Genomic DNA, 6,115 nt, shown 5'->3' on the forward strand with positions numbered 1-6,115 from the left:
TATCACAGAAACACAAACAGACATACTAAAACATTAGTTCCACTTAAAATGTAAAGGGACATTAAAGGGATAGTCAAGTCGGAAAAAAGAAAAACTCATGATTTAAATAGGGAATGTAATTTAAAAAAAAACTTTCCAATTTACTTTTATCACCAATTTTGCTTTGTTCTCTTGGTATTCTTAGTTGAAAGCTAAACCTAGGTTTATATGCTAATTTCTTAGACCTTGAAGACTGCCTCTAATCTGAATGCATTTTGACCACTAGAGGGCATTCGTTTATGTGTTTCATATAGATAACATTGAGCTCATGCACGTGAAGTTACCCTGGAGTGAGCACTGATTGGCTAAAATGCAAGTCTGTCAAAATAACTGAAATAAGGGGGCAGTTAGCAGAAGCTTAGATACAAGATAATCACAGAGGTAAAAAGTGTATTTCTATAACAGTGTGGGTTATGCAAAACTGGGGAATGGGTAATAAAGGAATTATCTTTCTTTTTAAACAACAAAAATTCGGGTGTTGACTGTCCCTTTAAACACTAAATACATTTCATGCACCTCTTCTAATTATGGATGCCACAATTTTGGAACCTAGTTTTCACTGTAGGTATCTGGAGAGCTGTTGCACCTGTGCAAACATGTCATGGGAATGCAAGGAAAGATAGATGGCGGCACCCCTGAATCTGGGAATAACTTCAATGGTATTCATGTAAAATGTACTTAGTGATTAATGGCTTTTGAAAAAGAATAAAATAACCCCAAATGCTCTGCCCACTGATGACATCACGATCTAGGCTGCATTAAAGGCTTCAAGGAGTTACAAAAGACTCACTAAATCAACAGACTGGCAGTGCTTTTCAGCAGAGTGCATAAATAAAGCCCAGATCATGATGTCATCAGTGGGTGGAGCTTGGCAGCCATTTCAAAGTGGCCAGAAACAATATTCATTTTAAAATAACTTTTTTACTGTTACTGCGCTGCATGATATAGAAAGGGTGCAGGAGGATATTTGCAGCTTAATCTAAAGTAAGACTTTAAGATGACTACAGTGCTGTACACTGTCCCTTTAAAGATTTCTTACTAATGCCATGCAGAATGAACAAATGTTGGTGTTTTCAAGATTTCTTTTGTGTAACAGATGTTTAATTTAAATGGATAGGAAAGTCAAAATTAACCTTGCAAGAATCAGATAGAGCATGCAATTTTAAGACACTTTTAAAATCACTTCTATTTTCAAATGTGCTTTGTTCTGTTGTTATCCATTGTTGAAAATGAATACGCACATATCCTACACTAGTGAGAGCTAACTGGTGATAGGTGCCTGCATACATTTGTCTCTTGTGGTTGGCTAACTAGATGTGTTCCGCTAGCTGCCAGTAGTGTAATGTTGTTCCTTTAGCAAAGGATAACAAGAGAATGAAGCAAATTTGATAATAAAAGTACATTTGAAAGTTGTTTAAAACTGTATGTTCTATCCGAATCAGGAATAACATTTTGGGGGTTTCCTGTCCCATTATGTCTGTTGTACCTCCATGTATATCACTAGTGTTCTGACTGATGTACATCTATTTTGAGTACAGGTAGCCCTCAGTTACGCCGGGGTTAGGTTCCAGAAGGAATGGTTGTAAATCGAAACCATTGTAAATTGAAACCCAGTTTATAATGTAAGTCAATGGGAAGTGAGGGAGATAGGTTCCAGGCCCCTCTCAAAATTGTCATAAGTAACACCTAATACATTATTTTTAAAGCTTTGAAATGAAGACTTTAAATGCTAAACAGCATTATAAACCTAATAAAATAACCACACAACACAAACTTCACTTGCATTTTCTGCAAACAGTTCTTTCTATGCATTCCAATCAGGACTGATTTATAGACAGGAAGATCTTGTTCCTTTGAAATCTGCTCGATAGCTCAGGTCTGGTTAAACTGATTAATTTCAGCTTGCTTGGCTTTGCTGCAACACAAGCGGACAGCTCCACCTACTGGCTATTTTAATAAATGCACTGCTTCTCAATGCTTTTCAAGAGCAGTCACATGACTGGAAAAAAAGGTTGTTATTCTGAAACGGTGTAAATTGAACCGTTGTAAAACGAGGGCCACCTGTATTGGGAGCAGTTGCATATTTTGGTATCTCACTAGCGATCTTACATGTACCAGAAACAGTATAACTCTTACACTTTTTTAATCATAGCATTAAGACAATCTGCAAATGGATCATCTGCAAAACATTTACGCAAAGAAAAATGTAGTGTATAATGTCCCTTTAAGTGCTGCACGTTTACTGCATGTGGAAAGTTCAAATCCATTTCATCTCATGAAAACATTTCTGGGTACTCAGTTCTTTGATATAAATGTCACAGCTAATAGTATATTTTGCAATATAAATTAAAACAAAGGTTTCTCCTCCACACCAAAAATATGTATTTGGTAACAGAAAATGATGATGCTCCTTGCAAACTAGTTAAACAGGATAGTTTTTTTGTTTTTTTTTACTAGCTGTGAGAAAGTTGATTTTATTTTCAGTTACAATAAATGTTACATCTATCCTTTTGAAAAACAAATGCAAAGTAATCACATATTTCCCTTCCAATAAAAAGTGGGTAACTTCCATTCATCTATATAAAGTCACAAATAGGGCTAGATGACAAGTGCATAGATAATTTATCACACACCGGGCGCTCTATAAATTACCAGCCATTACAAGGGTCTGGTTATTGCTACCGCGATTGGTAGCAATTAGCGCTTATAAAATTAACCAGAGATCAGATCAACAACTGTGCCCCAACTGCCCCTAAAAGCAAGTGCTAGTTTTCGTTTGTTTAAATGTAGCTTTTTTAAAAAAGTAAATATATATGTATATGCTTATTTACATATATATTTACGTGTTAATATGTGTATATACACATTAACACGCAAATATATATGTATAAGCGGCGAAACATGTCAGCAGCAGTTTTTTCACAAGTTTTGTTGGAGTTGTGAGACATGCCGATTTCTGATCATGTATTCATGGATTTTTATTTTTAAACTGAAATAAATCGAGTTTTGGATCTGCAAAAAGTCTCTGCAATTTGTTTCTTATTGCTATATAATTATATATATTTACAATGTGCTGCCATCGCTGGAGTTGGCAGATTAAAATCACCCCAGATTAAAAGGGACAGTCTAGTCCAAAATAAACTTTCATGATTCAGATAGGGCATGTAATTTTAAACAATTTTCCAATTTACTTTTATCACCAATTTTGCTTTGTTCTCTTGGTATTTTTTAGTTGAAAGCTTAACCTAGGAGGTTCATATGCTAATTTCTTAGATATTGAAGGCCACCTCTTTTCAGAATGCATTTTAACAGTTTTTCACCACTAGAGGGTGTTAGTTCATGTATTTCATATAGATAACACTGTGCTCATGCACGTGAAGTTACCTGGGAGCAGGCACTGATTGGCTAAACTGCAAGTCTGTCAAAAGAACTGAAATAAAGGGGCAGTTTGCAGAGGTTTAGATACAAAATAATCACAGAGGTCAAAAGTATATTAATAGAACAGTGTTGGTTATTCAAAACTGGGGACTGGGTAATAAAGGGATTATCTATCTTTTAAAACAATAACAATTCTGTTGTCCCTTTAATTTGACAGGGGTGATTGACAAGCCCTACTCTCACACATTTGGTTGCGGTGAGAGTAGGCACAATTGTTTCCATGTGCAATGATAAATATGGGAAACATATCTGCCCCACAATTTGCAATAAGATGAGGACAGGTTCACAACTTTTGAATCCTGTCCGATCTCAAATTAATAAATCTTGCCCATACTATAAATCAGCTTTCTTTAAATGGATTTAACACTTACTGGAAACCCTGTTGAGTATGTACAGTATATTCTGTCTCCCTTTATTGTGGCCAATTGGACCTCACTGTAAATGAGTTTGTGCACTACTCTAAGCACTGTGTAGTATGCAGCTGGTTCAGGCAATCTGCAGAATTTTGAGCAGGATAAGCATAACAAAAAAGCTAGCAAAATAAATCATGTATAACAAAACGTTTATTTCCATTAAATTATAGGGAATTCAGTTTTGAGTAGCACATCTCTTTAAAGACAGAAAAAGTAAATGGTGACTAGTTGAGCTGTTTTGTTACACTGAGGTGCTGTGCGGGGAATAAGACGTAGCGCAAGCAAGTTACATTATTAATTCTAACCTTCTTGTCAAACCAAAGCAACTACGGACCAGATAACCTGGAGTCAGTGTGACTGATAGGGAAACAGTAGATCGCTCGCCATTAAGGTTTTCATGTTCAACTAGTTTCTGATGCTCAAAATAAAAATAAAGTTGCATCACTTACTTATATATTTGCTTGATATTACTGCTGAAAAGTCCCGCTCTCCCAGCATGCACTGCACACACCGCCTAACCTCGTCACTATAGCAACGCAACATTCCCATAAATCTTTGCGATGCGTAATATTTTATTATAGATTAGCTAATAGCTAACGAATACTTCGTTTAGGAAACCAAGCGACCTCTTATGGTGGCTATATGTACAAGTCTGTTACTATCCCTGTCTTATTACACGGGAAATAGCAGACTGCTACAGTTACTTGCTGCACATGAGAACCGCGGGAAATAGCAGACTGTTACGGTTACTTGCTGGACAAGAGAGCCAGCATTTTCTAACACACGTGTAGTCTGTATAATGTAATATGTGATGTGTTACAAAACAACTGCGGATATTACACAAGAGCCGTAAGTCAGGTATGAGGAAAGCAGTATTAGCCAATGAAAAAGCGAATTGTTTAAAGACCCTGCCCTTTGTTGTTTTTATTGGACACTCGTGCAAGCTGAGAAGTCTCTGGATGTTGTAGTAATTTGTTTAGGGCTCAATTTATTTTGTGTTACTGTCTGTTACCAATAGATGTCATGATTACACCACCGACCATACACATTTCCTGTTTTCTGTGCATACACACTTTAAATGGAAGTCAAAATTAAATATTTTAATTATTCAAATAATGTAATTTAAGAAAGTACCCAATTTACTTCCAATACCAAATGTACTTTATTCTCTTGGTATCCTTTTTGCAAAGCATACCTATATATACTCAGGAACATAAATGCACTATTGGGACCACCCAAACCCTACCTAAATTTTGCCCCTGGACTACACAAATTCATGTGCACCTCTTCGTGTAAACAAATTGAAATGACGCGATTGCGAGATTTCAGTTATAGGATCGGGCCAGGGGGGCGTCCCTATGACGTTAGGCACTACCTCCAGACCGCAATCAGATCCAGGAATCGCCGTTGGCTTCAGGACAAACGGCTAGGACGTTTTATTCCGTCCTAACGGCACTAAAGCCCAGCACGGTTAGGACAGAATAAAACGCCATACCGGCTTTAAAAGGTTAAAATATATGCATGCTTTATTTGTACAGTATACAAGTTTAATCTACCTCAGCCCAGTTAGCCCCCAACATTTTAAAACAAACCTCCTTCAGTTGGTTAGATCTTTGTTAGATCAATTATTGTTTTCGTTAGATCTAGCATACAAGAACTGATATTAACAATTATTTGGTGGGGGCTAACCAGTCATCAACAAGAAAAAATAGACAAAAAGTTATATCATTTGATAGATATTTGTTAAATAAGGTATGATTTGTAAGTTGTTTTGTTAGATCTAACATAATTCAACAGATATTAGGTTTAAATTAGGGGGGCTAGCCTCCCAACTTTAAAATTCCAGGCAAAAAAATTATTTAGGCTAATAGAACTTGGTTAGATTAAGTGTTTATTATGTTAGATCTAACTTGCAAAAGCTGGTATTAGCAGTTATTTGATGGGGGGGGGTGTAAACCCATCGTCAGCCCCCTTAACAAAAAAAAATTGATTTTTTTTCTTTTTTAATTTCATAGATATTTGTTTGATTGGGTATGATCAGTCAGTTTTGTTAGATCTAACATTATTACAGAGATATTAGGTATTAAATTAGGGGAGCTAGCCCCCAAATCAAACTTTCAGGCTAATAGACTCTTATTATATCAGGTTAGATAATGTGTTTATTATGTAAGATCTAACAAGCAAAAGCTGGTATTAAAGGGACATAATACACATATGGGTCAGTC

The 6,115-nt window shown here is 36.0% G+C and overlaps 1 protein-coding gene across 1 annotated transcript in view; it reads right to left on the minus strand.

Annotated features, from left to right (window-relative positions):
• The window catches only part of RAD54B (RAD54 homolog B), a 401,092-nt gene extending 396,417 nt beyond the window's left edge, over positions 1-4,675 (minus strand). Inside the window, exon 1 of the mRNA XM_053715205.1 lies at positions 4,340-4,675. The gene's annotated coding sequence lies outside the window, so the exon portion shown is untranslated. The remainder of the gene's footprint in view (positions 1-4,339) is intronic.
• Positions 4,676-6,115: the final 1,440 nt, after the last annotated feature.

Source organism: Bombina bombina, chromosome 5 (genome assembly GCF_027579735.1).
Source record: "Bombina bombina isolate aBomBom1 chromosome 5, aBomBom1.pri, whole genome shotgun sequence".
Taxonomy (NCBI): Eukaryota; Metazoa; Chordata; class Amphibia; order Anura; family Bombinatoridae; genus Bombina; species Bombina bombina.